Below are 24,901 nucleotides of genomic sequence, written 5' to 3' on the forward strand. Positions count from 1 at the left end.
GAATCAATTCAAATTCATAAGCAGACATCACCTCATTACCACCATGCAGGATCACTGAACCGAAGGGGTAGAGAAGTGCACTAAAAATCATGTAAACAAAAGCAGCTTCTAATTTTAAAACGATCAACAATGCATGCACTATTATGCATCTCCCAGTGGGAATGTGTTTATCATTAACTCTCAGCTAGGTGCAGTTATATTTAATTTGAGGGGAAATACAAGGATGTTGGAAGCACTGAGACAACACCTGTTGGTGTGAGAAAAGGTGCCACCCATCATAAAAGTGTCATTTCTCCTCCTCCTCCTCCTCCTCCTCCTCCTCCTCCTTCTCCTTTTATCTTTTATACACACAAGAAAAATCCCATAGGGGAAAATTAGACTGGTTGGGGGGGCATAAATAAATAAACACATATATCACTACTGGGTAAAATAGCCTGGTTTGGATGTTTTTAGCCTCTGGAAATGCAAAGTGTTCCTAATGAGAAAATTGATGGTGAATTAGTCTAAATGGTGATGAGTAGCTTAATGCTAGGAGAAAAGATAATGGGGTCTCTGCGCGGCTACTCTTGGGAGAAGAGAGCCTGAGTGCTTCTGCACAACCTAGCTATACTGAATAGATGTGTGAATTATCTGAGGTATAATGAAAGAGCCAGCTTCTCCTCTTCCCCCCACCCCACCTTCCTCCAAGTCCTGCTCCATTTTGATCCCCCCCACCTCCATAACTGCTGAGAGTAATTAGGCAACCCCTCTTCCCTTCAGAGAACTATAATTCCCAGAGTGTTATAACAGTAAATCCCTCTTCCCAGTGAACTCTACAAATTACGGCTCTGTGGGGGGAATAGGAGGCTTCCTAGCAAACCTCAGTGCCCTTAACAAACCACAGCTCCCAGAATTGTTTGGATGAAGCCATGACTGTTTAAAGTGGTATCATAGAGCTTTAAATATATAGTGTATATGGGGTCTTAAGAGACAGCAGTGTGTGTGTGTGTGTGTGTGTGTGGAATGGAACAGGTGAAGGGCCTGCTATCTTGCCTGTCCCTCATCTACATAAATTATCATTAGTTCTCAATTGTTCATTTGTACCTCTGTACTCATATTTTTTCCAATTGGTATATGAGGCCATATGAGACATTTCAATTGTGTGCATTCCTTTTGTTTTTCACAATTGCAAACCGTCATAGGGGAAATATATTATTTCATGCCCTCTGTTGCTTATGATGATCCCTTTGCATTTTCTATTGTTTGTTCATTCCTTCTTAATGGGTTTTATCTGCATAGTTAGTTTGAGAAATTAAACCTTGGTTATTGTTCTTTTTACAACGGCAATTAACTACTTTAAAAGCATTTTCTAACACTCTCTTTTCAAATACCGTCATCTTTTTCTTTTATCTCTCTTACCATAAAGTTTGTTTTATCTTCTGCTGTACCCTTTATGTACCATGATTGTCCACTTTATCCGTGAAAGAATCTATGCCCATCCTTCATAGACTGACCAGCTAAACTGCCCATTGCCACTTCCCCCACTTTGATTTCTTTCCACCGTCTCCGCAGATTTCACCTGCCCATTTCGTTCTCTGACCTTCCTGTTTTCCAGACTCTGGTTTCCTAATTTATGGGTTTTCTTCTTTCTCTCCTGTGCAATTAACCTTTGACTGTTTCTTGCTCAGCCCCCCCAAAAAGCACTTAACTCTAATCTTGTTTACCATTACAGGGAGCTAATTCATAGACCTTTCTTTCCATTAGCATAAATAGCTACTCAAGTGAACACATTCTTGCTTTTCCAGCATGCTTCTTAATCTGTGCAGACAACTAGCAAAGTTACTGTAAACCACTGCTAGAAATGTGGAGTTCTAGAACACCACATTTTGTTTGCTGGCCAACAACAACAAATCAGCACATTGAAAATCACAGGGTGGTAAGGCTCATGGTGGGATTGTGCAGACATTACATACCTATACAGTGAATGTATACAAGGAAGGAAGCACAGTAATGTCAGCTAGCCATGCCAAGCCCTCACCTATGCTTAGTTAGTTTCCTGAATCATAAGAATTATATTCATATTGCATGGAGACCTGCGGGTATAGGGTGGTATATAAATTCAATAAATAATAACAATAAACCATTTTACCCAGTAAGCATCCTGACTGCTGAGCTTACTCGCCTCCAGTGGAGTGGAGTGGATAGTAATGGCAAAAACAGTTGCTAGAACTGGCTGAGGCAAAGAGACAGAGCCCTAAAAGTTTTCTAGTTGGAGTTAGCTAGGAAGTGGGATGTGCCTGGGGATGTGTGTTGGGTTCTGAACAAGTTGTACTCTGGGAACAAGTTGCACTCTGATAAAGGCAATGCTGTCTGCTTATAGATATGTATTTGCCTCGGGGAGAAGTCATAGCTCAGTGGTAGAGTGCACACTTTGCATGCAGAAGGGCTCAGTCACTCCCTGCGATGCACAGGGAGGAGGAGGGGTTGGGGGGGATATAGTAGATTATGTGAAAGACAGCTGCCTGATACCTTGGAGAGCCACTGTGTCAGAGTTAGGCAACACCGGATTAGATGGAGAAATATTAATAGACACTCCAGATACAAGGCAGCTTCCTGTGCTTGCTTGCTTCCTGGCCTCTGCTCATATATTAGTAAATAAAATGAATCTTACAAATATACTTTAAGTCTCTACTGTTCTCCCATTCATAGAATCATAGAACCGTAGAGTTGGAAGGGACCCTGAGGCTCACCTAGTCCAACCCTGCAATGCAGGTAAAAGGTAAAGGTAAAGGTAAAGGTACCCCTGCCCGTACGGGCCAGTCGTGACCGACTCTAGGGTTGCGCGCTCATCTCACTCAAGAGGCCCCGGGAGCCGGCGCGGTCCGAAGACACTTCCGGGTCACGTGGCCAGCGTGACAAAGCTGCAGCTGGCGAGCCAGCGCCGTACACGGAAACGCCGTTTACCTTCCCGCTATAAAGCGGTACCTATTTATCTACTTGCACCCTGGGGTGCTTTCAAACTGCTAGGTGGGCAGGAGCTGGGACCGAACGACAGGAGCTCACCCCGCCGCAGGGATTCGAACCGCCGACCTTACGATCAGCAAGTCCTAGGCACTGAGGTTTTACCCACAGCGCCACCCGCGTCTTCTGCAATGCAGGACTCTCCGCTAAATCATGCATGGCAGATGGTCATCCAACCTCTGCTTAGAAACCTCCAATGAACATCACAATTGAAAGGGAGTCCGTTCCACTGTCAGAAACATCTTACTGTCAGAAAGTTCTTCCTGATGTTTAGTTGGCATCTCTTTTCAAAGGAAGCGAAACTGGATAGTGCTCCCTCTGGAACATCAAACTGCTGAGGAAAATGTGAACCATGCATAAAAGCAATAAAAAAAATCTCATCAGGTCCCTTTCCTGTTTACAAATACCTAGCATTTTCTCTTCCATTCTGTATGTATAAATCCCCTGACACTCTGGAAGGAAAACATGGAGAAATGAGGCTGTGTCCACAGGTATCTGCTTTTATTTTGCTACCAATTAAGTGTCAGCAACTGTTCATTAGAAGCAAGATATGCAATTGCACATCTCTTCCTAGGGGCATGCCAGGTGAGGAAAAGTTCCAAGAATTACATTTTGCTTTCATTTTTTTCTCTCCCCACTCCCGCCCTGTTTCACTGCAAACTCTCAACTTGGCAGCCTCAGCTTCAGTTTAATGGCCTCCCCCCACCTTTCCTTCCCACCTCAATCCTTGAGGTCACCAGGGTATGCTTCTCCCGGTGGCTCACTTCATTAGGAATTCACCGCAAGGGTGTCAGAAACATACTGCCCTTAAATAATTGAGCATGCTCTCCAGCGACTGGCCTGCTATGGGTTGATACACTAAACTTCCCAGAACTTTCTTCGGTCACACAGACTAATGACTGTGTGCTCAAGTTTCCATGGAGCAGGAAATTTCATTTCCACTTTAAAGCCTCGACTCTTCTCGCCTTGCCCATCTACCATTACGAAGAACCGGCTAGCAAGTCACAGAAGGATACACTAGAATAAACCTGTCGGAGCTTTGACTTTCGCAGGGTCTCTACTTCAGTAAATTTTAATGCTTGGCTCTTCTCTCTCTTTCTCTCTCTTTCCCTCTCATATTCTATTGGTCATTTAATCACCTGAATTAAATCAGGAGAAACCACACACACACACACACACAAACAAAGAAACAAACATATAATAAATCTAGCACTGCTGATTTTACCCTACTAAATGCTCCCGTTTAAAAGTGCCTTGGTATATTCGTTTAATAATTAGTAGGTTTCACACTGCCGTCTGTATTTTTTGTCTCCTTTGGAGAAGGACTCATCTCTTGTTAATATGAATCTCATTATATTGTCATGGTGCCACCTCCTGAGCAATGAAGGGATTAACCCCTCAGCCAAGATGTCATAAACAGGATTTAAGCAGCATCATTTAGAGCCTAGAGACAGCACGGTACAGAGCAAAGAGAAAGTGTCTTGAAGGCCTTTTTGCATGACTTTTCTTCTGTGGCAGACAGTCTGGGGTAGGGATGGGGAACTTTGGGCCCTCCCTTCATCTCTGAACATTAGCCATGGCTAGGACTAATAGAAGTTGGAGTACAGCAACAGATGGAGGGCCACAATTTCCCAGACTAGTGACCCCCTACCCACCCATTGATTCAGTATGTTAGGGGGGTGAATGCAGCAACACACAATATAAATGAAAAGTTAATATATTATTACTTTCAGTGCAAGGAGTTCAGTCACCAGGACCTGCCTCACCATGAAATAATAACACAGGGTTGGAAACATAAACTTCATCTCTAAGGTTGTATTGCCAGTTCAAAATAAATCACATAGTAGGACCTGGGAGCAGGGTGGGGGAACCCTGTTCACAATCTTGTTGCCAATCAGAGTCAATGATACTAGTCTTGAAATACGGAATCAACTAAGTCATGAAGAATCAGCTTTGCAGATACCCAACGCAATGGTTTTGCCTTGAGCAGCAGATTCCAGAATGCATGTCCTCCAGTATCGCTCTCTACTTCAGGTGTGAGAATAAGTACGGCTTACACTATTGAGTATTCTGTTTGCAATTTTTTGCATTTCTTTATCCCCCCACCAATTTCAGGCATGGTGTGTCAAACTTCATCAAACTCCATTCCAATATCCCCGAGTACAGACATCCTGCTGGCATTTGACTGGAGCAGAACCAAATAGATGTCAGAAGCTTGAAACAATTATTGAAGAAAACTGAAGGAATCAATCCATTAAACAAGTTTGTGTGTGTGTGAATGCACACAGACATAAAATATGTTGGCATAATGCAGTTCATACACAGTAAATTTATATTTTAAGTCATTGTACATTAAAATCTTAACACTTCAACGGTTTAGCATGCTAGATAGATTCTTGCATTGGTGCACCATCATCAATATTCCCTGCCGTATGTCTTTTCCCCCCTAAATAAAATGTCATGTGCAAAGCAGTAACAACCTCCCCTCTCTTTATTCCCAGCTTTAGAGGAGGTAGATCAGGTATCAAAGGTACCTGTGCCTCTGGTGGTCCTCCCCGGTGGACTGCTGTGCATTTAGGGATTATTGTGTGTGTGTTTTTAAAAGTGAATCTTTGGCGTTTGCTTCTATAAACCTTACTGAGTTTTCTAAATCTCACTGAGGCTGGATTAGCATGAGAACACACAATGCAGAACATTAAATACCTCTCTTTTGATCCCCCTCCCTAATGGATAGTCTGTAGGTGGAGATTTATGGCCACATACAAAGCTAATAGATAGAGTATAAAAGTGTTGTGCTGGTTAAACAGGAAGAACAGGCATTAGGCACTGCATGTTAAGATATGCAAAATGTTAAATCCATCAGGACGAAAGTACCTGCAGCCAGCCTCGGTTTTCTTTGTACTTCTTTTTGATCTGTACAAAACAGGAATAACTACAAAGAGCGGGGAGGGCGCTGTTTAAAATTCTCTGTAGGGGTTTAATACCTGCTATAAACAGCTGGTTTCCTTCTTCTTCTTTTTTTGTTATAGGGAAGTTGGGTTGTAAAATATGTCACTACTTTACGAAATAATGCCACAGTCCACTTCTGTATGATATTACACAGAAGCAGAACGAAAACAAAAACCATCAAGTAATGCTCCAGCTTAGAGATGCGTGAACCTGTCAATTTCTGTTTTTCTCATTTTCTCACTCTTCCAATCTTCAGTCTTCATTTCCACACCAGTTTGCAATTCATTTATTTTTAAAAGTTCTCATAAATGCACATCAGGAAATTTATGTTGACATGCAGGTGTTTGTATGCAGTTTTGCCTAATATACACATTTTTGCAAAGCAATTACAATGGTACCTCGGGTTAAGAACTTAATTCGTTCTGGAGGTCCATTCTTAACCTGAAACTGTTCTTAACCTGAGGTACCACTTTAGCTAATGGGGCCTCCTGCTGCTGCCATGCCGCCAGAGCATGATTTCTGTTCTCATCCTGAAGCAAAGTTCTTAACCCAAGGTAATATTTCTGGGTTAGTGGAGTCTGTAACCTGAAGCGTCTGTAACCTGAAGCGTCTGTAACCCGAGGTACCACTGTACAATGGTACCTCTGGTTAAGAACTTAATTCATTCTGGAGGTCCATTCTTAACCTGAAACTGTTCTTAACCTGAGGTACCACTTTAGCTAATGGGGCCTCCCACTGCCCCGCTGCCGCCCCACGATTTCTGTTCTCATCCTGAAGTAAAGTTCTTAACCCGAGGTACTACTTTCAGGTTAGCGGAGTCTGTAATCTGAAGCGTTTGTAACCCAAAGCGTTTGCAACCCGAGGTACCAGTGTATCCCTAAAACAACATATTTTTGTATATTATTTTGACTAATCTATGCATTTGTATGCATACAGACAATGAGTGTTTTACATGGGGTTTGCATTCCTGACCCCCACATACATTGGCAGAGCATGTGGAAGCCCGTTCTGTCTCCCCAGCACCCCTGTTCCAACTCTTTTTCCTGCCACTTTCAGGTTGCAGCGATGCACGCATGCATGGTCACAAGATCTTTGAATGTGTGCAAAATGGGAGTTACCTGTACATTATCCTAGTATAAGCACTTTAGCACACATTACATGGATAAAGAACTGTGCTGCAAAATTCAGATAAGTGTGACTTTTGAAGAACTGCTTTATTTCAGTTACATCTTGTTCCAAATAGTACAAATTAAATACATTTGTCATCAAATGTGAACTGAATTTCTCCTCCATCCCTAACTACATGCTTACTTGGGAGTAAGTGCTACTGAACATAGCAAACATGTAAAAGCTTGCTTCCTGGCACAAGAGTGTGTTCGGCGTGGTTACTACTTCATAAAGGAACATCAAAATAGTGATGCTCTAACTCTCTTTGAAGACTACAAGGTAGGCAGTCATCTGGGCCATCTGGGATCTGACATGCAGCACTGAAGGTTGAGAGGGGGCTAAGAAACAAATGGCCAAATGGATTTTATACCAAATACAGTACATAAAACCAGTGGATCTCTTCTTCTTCTCCCTTTATGAAAAGAGTGCAATAAAATGGATCAGCGAAACAAGGTATTTATTTTGCCCTTAAAGCCAAGGCCTCCTTGGGATTAAGGGAGAAATCTAATGGAGGTTGTATTTAAAGGCAAACGTACCTAATCTGCACTTTCTGAAACAATACATGAACAAAAATACACCCAGTCTTCAAAATCCACACTTCAATGAATTTTGCAGTGCAGTTGCCCATATTACTGTAATGTATACAGAAATTAATGTACTTGGAGAAAGTGTGCATATAAATGCATAATTAGTTAGAATACAAAAATGCATTTTTTATCTAGGCACTCTTAGAGGAAACTGATTTTCTAGATCCATTTCAATTAGGGTTTATGCCCTGTTTTCACACAGAAACTGCTTGGGTCTCCCTGTATGATTACCTGTGTCGGGAGAGACACAGGGGAAATGTGTCCCTGTAAATTCTCCTTTGACTTCTTAGCAGGCTTCAGTGCCATCTATGATGGTATACTTCTGGAGTGTCTGTCCAAGTTAGGGGAGGGTGGCTCTACTTTGTGGTGGTTCCAGTCCCACCTCGGTGGCCATTTCCAGAGGGTTATGCTTGGGGAGCATTCTTTGGCCCCACTGACCTTTGTTGTTTTTATATTGCAAACCACCCTGTGATCTTCAGATAAAGGGCGGTATACAAATATAATAAATAAATAAAATTATTAGAAGAGAAGAAGAAGAAGAGTTTGGATTTGATATCCCGCCTTTCACTCCCTTTAAGGAGTCTCAAAGCGGCTAACAATCTCATTTCCCTTCCTCTCCCACAACAAACACTCTGTGAGGTGAGTGGGGCTGAGAGACTTCAAAGAAGTGTAACTGGCCCAAGGTCACCCAGCAGCTGCATGTGGAGGAGCGGAGACGCAAACCCAGTTCCCCAGATTACGTGACTACCGCTCTTAACCACTACACCACACTGGGAAAATGAGAAACTAAAACTGACTGATTTGCCCATCCCTAGCCATCTTAGGGAGTTGATGCATAATCCTTAGCAGCAGCATTTTCTTTCTTCTTCTTTTTCCTTCTGTTTTGCACCACTTACAAGCAGTAGCAATGGGCATCTCCCCTGTTTTTAGAAGCTACTTTAGCTATGTTATCCAGCTCTATTGCCTTAACATTGTACAGAAAAAAAAAATCCGCATTTGCTGTTGATCCATCTTATAAATATGGATTATGTGGTGCTGGTGTGCCTGTTCATTGCGCACACATGCTTTGCATGACAAAGTTTGAGAATTCCTGCCTTAAAAGGAGGAAAATCTGTAAACCTCAGAACTGCACTACAAAGGCTTCTCTGGAAGCACATGGCGCCTCCAGGTCTCTGATATACTGAAGCAAGGTCAAGGTCACAGATAGACCTAAATGGAACAAGAGGTCTCTTAAATTCAATCTGAAACACTGCCTGGAGGTAACATGGGGCTCCTAATAGGAGCACTAGAAATATACTGTGGCTTTCACTCTTGCACCAGAATTCTGAGTGAGTTGTTAGAACCTAACTGCCTAGAATTCCAATAAACCAGTCAAGGTATAGCAAATGTCACACCCACACCATACATTTAAAACAGTCTTATACCACCTTAAAAGTCATGGCTTGCCCCCAAAGAAGTCTGGGAACTGTAGTTTGTTAAGGGTTTGGAGATCTGCTAAGAACTACAACTGCCAGCACCCTTAACAAACTACAGTTCCCAGGATTCTCTGGGGGCAGGCCATGACTGTTACAATTGTATAAGTATGCTTGAAATATATGGTGTGAATGTGACCAAAGTTATGCTGGACTTGAATATCACCATCACTCAGAAGTGGGCACACCATTGTAACATCAGTAATGAGATATAATGACAACAGTGTAATCTCTTCTTCACCTTCTTCTTCTTCGTCTCCTCCTTCTATTACATTGCATCATTTCAACAATAATTTTGAAATACATGAAGACTTGGATGTTGCACAAATGAAATGTCTGTTCCTTGGAACCTTTGGATAATGGGAACAATCATACAAAATTCACCAATGCACAAATGCCTTAGGAATTCTAGCTTTCTAAAAACAAAAGAAAAAACAAAAGTGGGGAATGTTTTTCGCCTGGTGGGCCAGATCTTTTTCTTCCCACCCTACAAACCAGCTTTGATAGGTGGGCAGGGTTAACCACTTGCAAGTCATCTAATGTCATTATATGAACTGACCCAAACCCTGTGATCTTCACCTGAGGCCCTTCTTTGTGTGTTCCCTCCACAAGAGATCCAGAAGGTGGCCAAACAAGAGTGAGCCTTTTCTACGGTGGCTTTCTGCTTGTGCAATGCTCTCACCAGGAAGGCTTGCCTGGGGCATCATTATATATCTTTACTCAATGTGTCCCCTTAATGCATCAGCCAAAGTGGTATCTGGCCAATGAAAGCTAATGCCACTATAAAATTCTGAGTCTTTAAGGGGTCCCAAGACTCTTTGTTATTCTTGCAGCAATAGACTAACACAGCTACCTACCTGGAACCTGTCTCAAAACAACATTGTTGTTAATCAGCAGTACACGATTTCCAGTTTGGGTACAAATTTTCATGCCACGGCCATCTCTTGAGCTCTGCTTCAGCAACCTCAGATGCCTCGACACTCTTCTTTCTCTTCTTCACACAGCTCAATAACAGTGAGTTGTGAAATGAGGACAGCTGAACAGCAAGCACATCTCATTTTGTGATACCCAGGCCTTGCAAAATCATATTTACAAGGGATGTGAGAGCATGTGTCAAAGCCTTTGCTTCAGAATTTGGTGGGAAAGAACTGCAAAAAGAATTAACAATAAACCACACAGCACATCTCACCCTTTAAGATGCTTTGCTGTAGTGCCAAAGGCCTTTCAAGATTGCTGTTCTGGTGACATTGTGGAACACCAGGAGCACGTCGCTTTCTGGAGACTGAGCCCTGAGACCAGGAATGCTCACTGCCTGTTTATCTTTGGGATATGTAGTGTTGAATTTGTTCATGGTGTCATGATGGTGTTCTTTTAGATCACAGTTTTACAGAGGCTGGCCAGTTTGAAAACAAGCACATTGCCTGTGTCTTTCCCTTCATGCACTACATATGAAATGAGCTCAGCAAAAAGAAATGTCGCATAGTGTGCTATCACTGCATTTGTTTCCCAAAAGTTTGACCTTGGGTCTGGGACATTGGTAGAATTTTTAAAAAGGCATTTGAAATGATAAATTGCACTGGGTGCTATTAAATCACTACTTGTCTGATGATGCTTTAAGAGAACATCCATTTATTTGTTTGGACTATAGATGTTTGTTTGTTTGTTTGTTTGTTTGTTTGTTTGTTTGATTTCTATAATGCCCTTCATCCGAAGGTAACAGGGTGGTTTACAATATAGTCATCATTTGTTTATTTATTACATTTATAGACCACCTTTATCTTCCAAGGAGCTCAAGGTGGTGCACCTGGTTCTCCTCCTCCCCATTTCATCCTCACAACAACCTTGTGAAGTAGGTAAGCTAAGAGACGGTGACTGTCCCAAGGTCACCCAGTGAGCTTCATGGCTGAGTGGGGTTCCGAGTCCAACACTCTAACCATTACGTCACACTGGCTTGGAATGACCTGTATTTGAAACTCTGGAGAGCCACTGCCAGTCAGTATGGATCATACTTAGCTAGGTGGCCCAATACTTTGATTCAGCATAAGCTTCCTGTGTTACTTCCTATGTTACTGGATAATTAACATCCTGATGTTCCATATCCCAAATGGAAGGTCATAAAACCCCTATTCAGGAATTCAATGTCCAATGCATGGAAATGGGGAGTAGGGCCACATTGACTGGCCCTACCCCCTTTGCCTTGTCCCTGTTGCTGAATCTTGATGTCCTCCAAGCACTGAAGGGCAAAATATTGAAGCTGGGAGCTTAAGGTTGCAGGGTTCAATTATTCATGTAAGCCACCTGCACTGCTATGTCTTCATATGGTTCCATGATTACTATTGTATGAGGGAAGGTGCTTCTTGGCCCCATGCCATTTGATGCATCCCCAGTTACAAGAGCCTCTTTGCCCTCGACACATTAGTGAAGGTCTGCAGCAAGGAGCTTGTTATGACAATTAAAAACCCAACTTGTCCAGTGCCCAAGTACCTCTGAATATCTTCAAATTGGCTTGGGACTCAGGTGAATCCCAAGCACAGCCATACCAAATATGGTCCTCTCTATCTGGCCCCCATGACTCTCCCCAGCCCCCACAACTCTTAGAATCTGCTCTGCACCCTCCTTGAGTATTTCCGCCAGACTGGGATGTGTCCTTGAACTACCATGATACCTCTTGCTTGCTTTTATGGAGAGATAGAAGCCTCTGACATTTGTGTGGCTGGAATGTATGTAACCTGCTATATAAAGGAAAGAGTTGCATTAATTGCTCCACCCACTTCCCCCATACCCCACCCATTATTGGCTTGCTGCCACTGGAAGGTTTCCCTAGGTGGAAAGTGCCCCTCAAGCTGAAAAAGGCTCCCCACCCCTGATTTAGACCATGAGGCTGAACATAATGCTCGTTGTAACTCAATTCCTGGAGCAGAACTGAGTTTAAGTTTCATGACAAATAATAGGACTTTACTGCGTGTTGAGTAGCATATGCATCACTGATGCCATGAATTAAATCATTCAGTTTTGATCATGCTGGACTTTGAAGTCTTCCATTCCTTTTACACTACAAATCACACACTCTGCTGATGACACAATTGTAATTATGCTATTATCATGGTATGGTTGACCTGTTATCTAATCAACAAATGCAAACTTGATTTTCTTTGCTGCAGATGACATGTTGACTTGAGAATATTACCTACTCATTTGAACCACTTTTTTAATTGCAAAGCTTGAGTGGATAAGGATATGAACAAAATTAATATACAAACCCTTGGAAATCAAGCATTTACAAAGAAATAGGGTATAACCTATAATTTCTGTGCAATAAATGTAATTTCCAGAGCTGTTCATGATTAGAATTGACCCACTGCTATTATGTTATCAGCACAATTATAGCCACATTCCTATAACCTCAGTTGGGTGCAAATTAATGTCTCCCTTCTCAATATGTGTGAGGTGATGGATGCTCGGAGCCCTTGTTCCAAAATGCATGCAGTTTATGAAGTTATTCTTTGGCTATATTCACATGGCATTTTATTCTGTTTCCCTGACATTTTCCTGTGCACAATATTTGAGCTTTCACACAATGTAAAAGCCACTTCTGGAAAACTATTGTAATATAGTACATATGAATTGATCATTTCTGTCTTCTGAGATTCTGGAAATAATCCATTTGTAGTCCCCTTAACTCACAAAATTGCAGGGCTTTTGCACTTCAATACTCCCTAAGTTTCCATGCATCTGACTCAAGGGTCCATATGCCAGCTTGTGCCAACTTATGTTCACACAAAAAAGGCTATCAGCTTCAAATTAATAAGCACCCTGACCTAGCCTCCCATTGCCTCATTTGCCCGTGCACCAGGATTACTCAGAGCAGGCCACATTATTTGGTCCCAAATATCTGAAAGGCTATCTTCTTCCCTATGGACTGCCTCAGAAGTTAAGATCAGTAGAGATGGTCCTCTTGATAGTTCCCTTGCCCTCAGAGGTTTGGTAGGGTGGTCCAGGAGAGAGTGTTCCCTGTCACAGCTGGTAGAATTGTAGAATTCCCTCTCCATAGATGTGCACCTGGCACCTTTATTATACAAGCTTCATAATGTGCTGAAGACACATCTCCTGACCCTGTCCTTTGACATCTGAGATATGTGCTGCGCTTGTAAATTTTTACATTGCTGGAACCTGCACTAGGACTTTATCGTGAATGATGAGTAAGATATCTAAATACACTATGACTAATGGTGATGGTTGTTGCAATTTCAATAAAACTCTAATATTCTGCTACTGAAAATGTGGTTTATTTTAATGGTTAGAGGGTCTCTGATATCTCCAATTATTAACTGTGTATGAACTGCCTTACTAAAGGATATTGATAAACCAAGGAATGTTTAATTGCATCATGCTACTCCTTCCTATAGACATGGTCTAGTTCAGGGGCAGCCAACATGGTGCACTTGAGATGTTGTTGGCTCATAACTCCCATCATCCCTAATCATTGGCATGGTTTTCTGGGGTTGATGGGAGTTGCAATATCTAGAATGCACTTCATTGGCTACTCCCGGTGTAGTTTGTCTTTGTGCACACTTTCATTAGCATCTACATAACACAAATAACCAGTGAAAGGGATTAAGAAAGATCCTGTATCAGCACAAAATGTATGAACTTTGGATAGGATAGTTCAGTCTAATCAATATTTCAGCACTGGAAATGAGGTCTGAATACGGAATAGCCATCAGTTTTAATGTGTGAAGCATCTCAGATGCGAGGACTTGATGCAGCATCTCAATTGCTCATATTTACAACAGAAGAAGGATTGAGAGGGGCTGTATAAGCAACATCAAGCAATTGGGTGCTCGAGTAACTGAGGATTCAAACAGGAGACACAAATCAGCAAATGATACGTTGACATTATTTTCCTAGACAGAGATAGATCTCCATAAAGGATTTTTTTTTAAGGTCTATAAATCCTTGGAATCATGACCTTATTTGCATCACCATATCAGAAGGCACAGGGATGACCTGTCCCAGAAAGGGGTGCCTGAGGAAATCATCCCTCCAAACTCTCCTGAGAAAGCTATTACACTACAGGATACCAATGCTTTCCCCAAGCACTAATTGCTAAAACTCCACCAATTTCATAGTGTGGGGAACGGGGTAAGCGGGTTCTGCAATCTTAAGCCAATCAAAATTCAGCCCACACATGACCAGCTAATAAGAATATGAGAGCCCAGCTGGATCAGACCAAAGGCCCATCTAGCCTAGTACCCCTGTTTACAGTGCTCAACCAGAGGCCTATAGGAACCAGGTTTGGTTATGTGGTGACATCGCTGATGGCAAACTAAGTTAATTTAGAGGGAGGGCAGTGCCTATTCAAAAAACATTGCCCTCAGTCTGAATTTGCTTCCTTTGAGCTCAGTACATGGTTATGTGACATGATAATATTACCATTACTAGGAATAAGTACAACTGAAGGGGAGAAATTGTGTCAAAGCTTTTACCAATCAGGGCTCTGAGGAGAAAAACTATGGAGTATCTACCTGAATGACTAAAATAGGCCAGACACAGCTTGATTGTCTCATGGAAGGGTGCCCTTCCTACTGTCATAAAAGAAGCAAAACTTCCCCAGTGGAATCACTGAAATGGTGAGGGGCAGATTTCACATGAGAGAAACATACACTGAAAAACGTCCCTGTTTGTGGTTCAGCACTAATCATTAATGCATACATGGCTGGTGCCCAAACTGGGTGAAATCAAGGATGGATGAGATATTAAGGAGGAAGGTGGTTAATCAGGAGAGTAAAGATGTAAGAAATAATGTTAACCAGGCCTTTTTGTTACAACTCAGGAAGGAGCTGCATGTGTATAAAGTGTGTACATAAAGTTTTATAACGGTGCTCTAACTCAAAACCTCTGACATTTATAATACATTTCCATTACTGTTGGCTCTAAATTGCCTATATGTCTTTTACATTAAAAATAAATGGATCCAACTAGGCAGCTAAAAGGCTTGATAGCAAGCAATTCCAGCCGACAGTATCAAAGTGAACATGTCTATAACTTAGAGTTTAAAGCTGAGGAGGAAAGGGAAGGTATACAGTCCTACTTAACAGGAAATAAGAGTCTCCAGTGCAGTAGCAGGGAACCTTAGGCCCAGGGGCCAAATGTGGCCCTCCATGCTGCTGTATTGGGCCCTCTGTACTCTCCCCAGGACACACACCCTCATTAGGCCTGCACCACTTGCTCCTCAAGTGCTTTTGCCTAGCTAGACTATGTCCTTGAGCTGTGATAGTGGATAGAGGTTGGTGAGATCTCTGTATTGTGGCATATGTGTAGAAACCTTTGGTTTATGTGTGGCTGAAATGTAGCCTACTGGAAAATATGTTGCCCCACCACATATGCCACCAAACACCCACAGCTAGTGTGTCCCCCTGGAAAGTTTCCTACAAGGAAATGTGGCCCTCTGACTGAAAATGCCCCCCACCCCCGTGCTGTAGGGCCCATCCACATTGGAGTTAAATGTAAATTTGGAACTGCTTATGTCTCTGTTAATTGTCCATCCGTATGATATCCTCATCACTTCACTGGTGTCCTGCAATTTTAACTGCAGCAATCTGGATTTTTCTAAGCCCTGGATAACCCAAAAAGGACAAGGATATCAAATTCAAGCTGCTGCTTCAAGGGGTTGAAGATCACATTGCTACAGTATGGGTTGCAATGCTATGGTATGGGTGGTTCATCTCCTAAGTAGCAACTGCTCTCCTGAGTTTGCTTTCTCTTCCTTTTGCTTTTCAGGCAGGGCTTGCTTTACCTTTGTTTGCTAGCTGCTGCTGGTATATTTGGACCTTAAACAAAAATAGAATACCTGCCCGAACCTACACAAAGCAGGATTCATCTCAGTGCTTCCTAGCTGATGAAGACAGAACTTGATGCTGCTTGGTTTGGGCTAAACCTGCTGAGTCAGCCCCCCCCCCCCCAACCAGCCAGGTGGGCCAGTGTGGACAAGTGGGCAGCACCACTCACAAGTCAGCCACCTAACAAAACTGCCTCTTACACCTACAGTGCATGATCAGATCTTGGCAGAATGGAAATGGCAGATCTGAACCAAGGGATCAACTTCAGCGTGGCCAGGTGTGGACTAATACAGACAAATCCAAAGGGTAAAAAAAAAAATGTGGGTTTTAGCCGCAATAGTGCTCCTGAATGAATGAGCCCCCAGTGTATTACCTCCATTAATTTCAATGGGACAGCTCCCAATTACAATGAAGTAACAAGGAGAAATTTGAATCTGCATTCACTTACCAGGGAGACAAAGCAGTTAGGAGCAAATTCTAATTTAACTCCATTAGCTGATGAAAACAATCACAAACTTCTGTAATTGATTTCCAAAATAGAAAGAGGAAAGCATTTAGCTGCTTAGTGAATCGTCCTGCTTTGGATTTAATTAATGCTCAGGCTCTGACAGCTCGTTCACAGCTCGTGCCAGTGATCCTCACCCACACATTCATAAAATGAACTTCATTCCCTCACGGAACTACTTATTATTATTTTTCCGACGACATATTTGTGAGTGATGACACAAACATCATTTGGGTTGGTTCCCCTGGTGCCAGATGTTGCCTCTGCGGGGAAAAGACCAGCACAGTGCACAGCTGTGGCACCTGCTCCCTCGGATGGTTAATGCATGTTATAAATGACCATGGTCTTTGTCATTAAGAAAATAGCAATTAAAGACAGATTGCACATTGTTTGTTCATGCCCTCCTGGTTATGATAATGGGAGATGTTATGTAGCACGCCATCTCTAATCACTCTGCCACATCAATTACTCCAGGGCAAGGTGGAAGAGTGGCATGCTGCTAGAGGCAGGGAGATAAATAATGGAAGGTAATGTGAAGAACATACACTGGCACTTAATGCCAACGTCTCTTGTTCTGCTTTTCCCTTTTGCTGTGGGCGTGACCTAGTTCCTAACAGTTTAGCAGAATGACAAAGAGTTCTGAAGCCTGCAGCTTATGTATAAGAGATGTTGTTTTCAAAAATCTAAATTAAAAACAGGAGGAAGACTTCAGATTTGTCTGAGATTTGTAATTGTGGTTGATAGAACTCAGTGCTGCAGAGGAGGCTTGCAGTCACTTGAAAACAATCCTTCTCCAACAGAAGCCAAGAGCAAAGACAAGGTGAGGGAACCTAGGGCTCTTGAGAGGTTGTTGAACTACAGCTTCCATCATCCCTGACGGCCAGCTATATTGGATGAGACTGGTGGAAGCCAGAGTCCGGCAACATCTGGAAGGCCACGTGTTTCCTACCTCTGTGGCAGAACATAGGATGCTTCCTTATACCAAGTCAGACTAGCTGTCCATCTAGCTCAGCAATATCTACTTTGATTGACAATGGTTCTCCAGTGGAGTCTGGCAGGGCAGAAGACAGGGAGGTGGACCCAGAGCAAATGGCTACTGGAGCTGGAGCCAGTGATAGGCAGAACTAATTTTGCCTTTGTTCTGATCTTCCTCACTGCTGAATTGTACAAAGGCAAAACTGAGATGAAGGGGGAGGATGGAAGAATTTGTAGATTAATATGAGCAGAAGTTTTTCTCTTTGTAAACTGACTCTTGTTTAGAAATAAATTGCTCCAGTCCCCCCAAAAAATGTTCAAAAAGCTTTACTAACAGAACTTAGCTTCTAATTGTTGGCATCTGTCTGCCTCAAGAGACGATGAAAGAGTGTGCCTTTGGGAGTGAAGTCAAACAGTTGGGATGTTGCAGTGCCAGCTGTGGCTGTAGAGACTGATATGGAAGAGACAGGTTTTGTTGCAGCTGGGGCAGATGAAGGTGTCCAGTTGTGCTGCTGCAGATTCACCATGGCATTTCTTCTCCCTGTGCTCCTCCCAGCAGTCATTCCTCTTCTGGTCACTGCTATGGATACACAACCTGACTGTCTATCTCCGGGCACTGTGGTCATTTGCAAGGATGGGGTTGATGTTGCCAGCTACAAAAACAATATGTTGTCTTAGATATATGTATGCTTCTCACAGTATAAGGCTTAAAGGCATACATAAGTGCTGAAATCCAGCTTTTGAGATAAAATCAAAGCTCCCTCTCTCCCCCATTTCCAGCCTATCTGCTTCAGGCTGTTTTTCCAGTGAGAAAGCATGTCCCTTCTTTTCAGCAATTGAGAACAAAGGCAATGTGGTCTAAGACAGAGGATCCTACTTCATTAACATATTCAAACATCTTGTAACCCACTCCAAGTCTTATGACTGAATACAACTGGGTTGCAAAGAGTTAGATCGCCTCACCTCTGTAATGAAAATTTACAGCAGGTCTCCATCTCAAGCCCCATGGAAAAATACACACATGATTTCCCAGCAATTTCAATACAATGCAATGCAATGCAATTACATTTGTTCAGCTTTTTATGTAACATTAAATAAATTTAGAGAAAGCTGGCAGGCAGTGCCACCCTCTGGACTGGTTTAAAGAAGGGAGGCAGGCAGGTAGGGGCTGGCTGAAGGGAGAATGAGCTTGCCCTAATGAAGCAGCCTCCATTGTCTCATGCAGAAGTCTTACACACACACACACACACACACACACACACAAACACACGGAGCAAATCAGGGACTTTTTGCTTGCAAATCAGTTGTGCTACCACTAATCTATAGTCCCTTCTCTTGTTGAGGAGGATTGCAACCTTTCTGTTGATCAATATCCATCAATCTTTGGTCTCCAGAGGTTATTAGGCTACAACTTCCATTGTCCCTGACCATTGGGTAAGCTGGTTAGGGATGTGATATCTGGAGATCTAAGGTTGAATAACTCTGCCACAAATACACACAACCCACTTATCCAATGCATGAAGTGTTCACTAGACAAAGTGGTATAAACACACACACACACATAAAAAGCAACAACATACAGTGGTACCTCGGGTTAAGAACCTGAAACTGTTCTTATCCTGAGGTACCACTTTAGCTAATGGGGCCTCCTGCTGCCCCCGCACCGCTGCCGCACGATTTCTGTTCTCATCCTGAAGCAAAGTTCTTAACCCGAGGTACTGTTTCTGGGTTAGCGGAGTCCGTAACCTGAAGCATCTGTAACCCGAGGTACCACTGTATTGCCCAATTCCTGAATGGGTCACTCAATCATGCCATCTAGCCCCACCCTCTGCTATCAGTTATATGTGTGCAGGGCCCATTTTCACTGCAGCTGAATGCACAGCTGGTAATGGAAGGCATGACTGGGGGACACTTTGGTGAGAAGGACATAGCTAGCCAGCAGAATCCTGATGCATGTATTGGGTGAGTGCATGAAGGAGCTCTTACGTACTTCTGTAAAATCAGTGAGCTGGATATACAGTTTTTCTAAACTGTATAAATAAGCTTTAGATATGGCCAAGTATCACTGCAGATGGTGACAGCAGTCACGGAATTAAAAGACACCTGCTTCTTGGGAGAAAAGCAATGACAAACCTAGGCAGCATCTTAAAAAGCAGAGACATCACCTTGCCGACAAAGGCCCAAATAGTTAAAGCTATGGTTTTCCCAGTAGTGATGTATGGAAGTGAGAGCTGGACCATAAAGAAGGCTGATCGCTGAAGAATTGATGCTTTTGAATTATGGTGCTGGAGGAGACTATACATTCTGAAGGAAATCAGCCCTGAGTGTTCACTGGAAGGACAGATCCTGAAACTGAGGCTCCAATACTTTGGCCACATCATGAGAAGAGAAGACTCCCTGGAAAAGACCCTGATGCTGGGAAAGATTGAGGGCACAAGGAGAACGGAACAACAGAGGATGAGGTAGTTGGACAATGTTTTCGAAGCTACCAACATGAGTCTGACCAAACTGCGGGAGGCAGTGGAAGACAGGAGTGCCTGGTGTGCTCTGGTCCATGGGGTCACAAAGAGTCGGACACGACTAAACAACTAAACAATAACAACATGGCCAAGTAAGTAATTAATAAGAACATGAGCACAGTATTATGAGCACTCAGCATCATGAATGCACAGTAAAAAGAACCGAATAAGAGTATGGTGGATCAAAATTTGAGGGAGCCAATCTAGTTCTCACAGTGGCCAAACAAGCCCTCATGGGAACCCTGTAAGCAGAACCTGAGTGCAGGAGCACTCTCCCAACTTGCATTTCACAGCAACTGGCATTCAGAAACATTACTGCTTCCACCAGTAGAACGTATCCACCAGGGTTAGTAGCCATTCATAGTCTTACCCTCTATGAATATGAATAATCCTGTTTTAAAGACATCCAAGTTTCTGGCCATCCACTACATCTTGTGGGAGAAAGTTTCATAGTTTTAACTATGCTCTGTGTGAGGAGGGATTTCTTTTGCCCATCCTGAATATTCCAACAATATTCAGCTTCAATGAATGGCTTCAAGTTCAAGTATTATGAGAGAGAGAGAGAGAGAGAGAGAGAGAGAGAGAGAGAGAGAGAGAGAGAACTTCTCCAATTCATTTACAATGGGACAAGGTCAAGGATCACAGTCAGAATTGCATGGAAAATGGAACAATTGTCTGGTGTGCAATGATGCTTCTGTTTGTAACCAAGGTGTGTTTCCAAGGTTTCAATCAAGATAAAAAGTCTGCTCTTCTATCTTCTTCCCCACCACCCCGCTGTATAGAACTACGTACATGGATATTTAAAGAGGAGTATTGTGGAATGTACCGTAATTCAGGAAACTCAAGTGTCTTTAATGAAAGCATCCGCCTTTTTTGCATTGACTGTGTTCCTGAAGCATTTTAACTTCCTGCAGTAGTTTAAAATGTTCCTCTGAGTATTATACTCAAAAATTTGCATGAGGAGTACTCAAAGGAAGGTTAAATTCCACATTAAGTAGCACATGCACTTTCTGCATTAGTTTATAAAAGAAAATGCACCCTCAGTTGGAGTTTCTCTGCTGTTTCTATTTGATGATGGATATATTTAAGTTTTTGGTTTTCAGAAATTCCCAAAGGATAGCCAACTTACTCTGTTGCTACAGAAACAATAGAGCCTTGTGACACCTTAAAGATGAGGCAACTGCATTTGTGGCAGAAGCTTTTTTGTTTTGGCGTCATTAATGTATTGTACTCTGGCATTTGGAAGAATCTCAGTGAGTGATCCTTTCAGCTTGATACCATCCAGCAACCAATTTTCTTTAGTCTTGTTTATGTCCCAAGGGTTCAATTACTAGAGCAAAGAGGAGGAGGATCATAGCATATACTTGTATGGGATATGAGAAACATTTTTTGAAGTGGAAGGCAAATTATCCCAGTGGAAATCTGCTAGGGGCTACCATTTCCAACCTGGCTTGTCATTGTCATCAGAGACCCTTCCTCTTGTGCCCCCTCCAAGTGTTGAGGTCCTTAAGGTGGCAACACATAAATGGGCCTTTTCAGTGTTGGCTTCCTGAATGTTCTCCTCAGGGAGAATGTTCTCCTCAGGGAGGCTTGACTGGTGCCATCATTACTTATCTTTGGAGGTGCCAAGCAAAATCATTTGTTTATCATCAGGCCTTTGGCTTTTAATTGTTTGTTGCATTTTTTGCATGGGTGGAGTGTTTTTATCCAGTTGTTTTTTTTTTTAAAAAAAAGAATTGTATTTTTGATTTATTTTATTGCTGGTTTTATTTTATGTTTGTTCGCTTAAAATATTGTACGTTGCTTTGCATTGCAATGGCAAAAAAAGTGACCAAGAAAGTTAATAAAATACAATAAATAAATACTAATACATTCCAACCGTGGGAAGGGTCAGGACCACCCCCCCCCCCAAAAAAAAATCATATTCCTTTAACAAGCACAAGCTCATGCAAAACCATTTCCCATGGAAACAAAGTATATTTAATTTTTAGCGACTCCACTTTTAGTTTCACTTCCATTTTTCTTCATAGATTCTTCCTACCACAAACTCTGCTAGAATAAAAGCACATTTCAAACAGCCTTTGTCTGTTCTGACTATGCAGAAGAGGGGCAGGGGAGTCAGTAATCCCACCAGAAGACTTCAGATGCACAGCTGGGCACATTTTCTCACCTTGGCATACCCATTGACAGGTAAATTGGTAGGCTGGTGGGCCTTAATGATTAGCAACTATCTGAATAGGGGATCCCTTCTTCCTTGCTCCTCTGAAGACTGTGCTGATTTGGTGTCTGTGAAATTGCAAACAACCTGGAGGACGGGATTGGAAGAAGCCCCCAGCAAAGTTTAAAACAGTCACAGAGTTAAGCAGCAATACAGCGTGGGAAGGTAGGCTGTTAGACCCCTTTTCATATCCTGTTTAATCTGCCACAGCAATTGAATCTCTTTCTACCCCTCTGGCAATGAACAGACCACACTCTTTTTTTTTTTTTTAGGAAATATTTATTAAGATTTCACAAAAACAAACATACAAAAACACATAATAACAAAAGAGAAAAAATAAAAAATAAAAAGATAAATAAAACATACAAAAACAACAAGAAAAATTAAGAACAATTGTTTTTCATGACATAAAACTCGTTTGCTTGTTTCTTTGACTTCCTCACACCTCCCCTTCTTGTATTCCCAATTAAATAATCAAATCAGCAAATCCTTACCCTCTTTCATTTATCTTATCTCTATAACTTAACATTTTATAACTCAGTATTTTCATACATTATCAATCCATTTTTGCATATTCTTATTAACTTTGTTGCCAGTTCCACTTATTTCCAATCCAACACCATTTAAGTTTTTTTTTTTTACCTAATTAACTCTTCTTCCATATTCTTAAAGCATTACAGCTGGAAACCACTCAATTTCTATCCAACATCATTCTAACATTCATTAATTTTACAATATTTCTGTAAATAGTCTTTAAATTTCTTCCAATCTTCTTCCACCGCCTCTTCTCCCTGGTCCCGGATTCTGCCAGTCATTTCTGCCAGTCCCATATAGTCCAGAACAGACCACACTCTTAAGTAACTTTGCTTACAAAATTCAAAGGTCTGATTTGTGCATTGTTCCATGCAGCAGCAAGGGGAACACAGGTAAAATACTATTAGGTACAAAATACAGAAAGATGGTTTCAAACATGCAGTGTGAGCTTGGAACTAGTTGATTACATGGCCTGAAGAGGGAGTGAAGAAAAGAAAGAGAAAAGGCTTCACTTCCTCCCTCACCAAAGGTGAAGAGGTGTAACCTAACTGAGTCTAGGAACACAGTTCTCTGGTCTTAACCCCCTTCATGCACTAACTAGCACTCATTCGTAGTTATGTTTGACTGCAATTTCCTACAAAAACTTCTTACTGCTCAGAACATTGGGTGTGGAACAATAATATTAAAACTGCTAGCCATTTGCTTCCATGCAATAAAGCAGGGCTAGACATTGTGGTCCCCTCCAGATCCTGTTGGACTACAACTCCCATCAACCACAGCCAACATGGCCAGTGGACAGGGATGTAGTACAACATCTGGAAGGCAACATACAGGTAACTCCTGCAGTAAAGCCTTCCATATACCCCAAAAAGATTTATCTTGATTCCGGAAGTCCGGTGCTAGGATAACCGATGTGAATAGGATGATTGTGAATGGCGCTTGGAAGCTCCTATGTGCAGTAGAGTTTACTTCTGATAAGTATACATAGGCTAGTGGAGCACATGATAGTTGACACCTCCTTTAAGCATAATGGGAGAATGTAAGGCACTGACACCAGTCATTATTTTATTTTTAAAATATTTTTTATTGGTTTTTCCATATATACATCCTCTAACAATATTTCTCTAACAGTTTTCCATATTTTCCTACCCCCTCCCCCTGGACTTCCCTCGTACTCCCATTTTGTTTTATTTCCATATTGTTCACCCTGCTTCCCCCAAATTTTCCAAAACATATAATCTTTTTTTATTATTATTATTATATACAATTGTGATTGTTTACTCAAATCCTGCCAATGAGTCCAGTTCTTTATGTTGTCTCTTCATATATATTGTAAATGCTTCCCATTCTCTTTTTAAGTCTTTGTTGTCCTTTTCATGTAGTTTGTTAGTTTTGCCAGTTCTGCATATTCCATAAGTTTCCCTTGCCATTGTTCTTTCATTGGTATTTCTTCGGTCTTCTAAGCTTGTGCTAATATAATTCCTGCCACTGTTGTTGCGCACATAAATAATTTCCAATTTTCCTTTTTTATATCTTGATCTAAAATTCCAAGGAGGAATACTTCTGGTTTTTTAACAAAAGTCTTTTTAAACTTTTTTTTTCCAGTTCATTATACTGTATATCATTTCCCAATAATTTCTAACCTATTTGCATTCCCACCACATATGATAAAATGTGCCATCTTTTTCTTTACATTTCCAACAAGTTTTTGATCCCCTTTTATACATTTTAGCCACTTTCTCTGGTGTAATATATCATCTATACATCATTTTCATATAATTCTCTTTCAATAAGATACAATCTGTAAATTTTAAATTCACCTTCTACATCTTTTCCCAATCTCTTTCTATTCAAAACCTCCAGGACCAAGATGAATAGTAAAGGTGATAGCGGACATCCTTGTCTCGTTCCTTTTTCTATTTTAAATTGATTCGTTATCACCTGATTGATAATTAATTTTGCATTCTGTTCTGTATATACATCTTGTATCCCTTTTATACATCTTACTCTATCTTCCATTTCTTCCATCACTTTCTTCATAAAATCCCAAGATATATTGTCAAATGCTTTTTCCGCATCTATAAACATCATTGCTGCTTTTTTCTCATTTCTTACTTCGAAGTATTCTATTACATT

At 41.7% G+C, this 24,901-nt stretch overlaps 1 long non-coding RNA gene across 1 annotated transcript in view; it reads left to right on the forward strand.

Moving 5' to 3' along the window:
• LOC310754377 overlaps positions 1-24,901 on the forward strand; it is a 351,494-nt gene that overhangs the window by 263,032 nt on the left and 63,561 nt on the right. The gene's annotated exons all lie outside the window — the stretch shown is intronic.

This window comes from Podarcis filfolensis (assembly GCF_964270895.1).
Source record: "Podarcis filfolensis genome assembly, chromosome: Z".
Lineage (NCBI taxonomy): Eukaryota > Metazoa > Chordata > Lepidosauria > Squamata > Lacertidae > Podarcis > Podarcis filfolensis.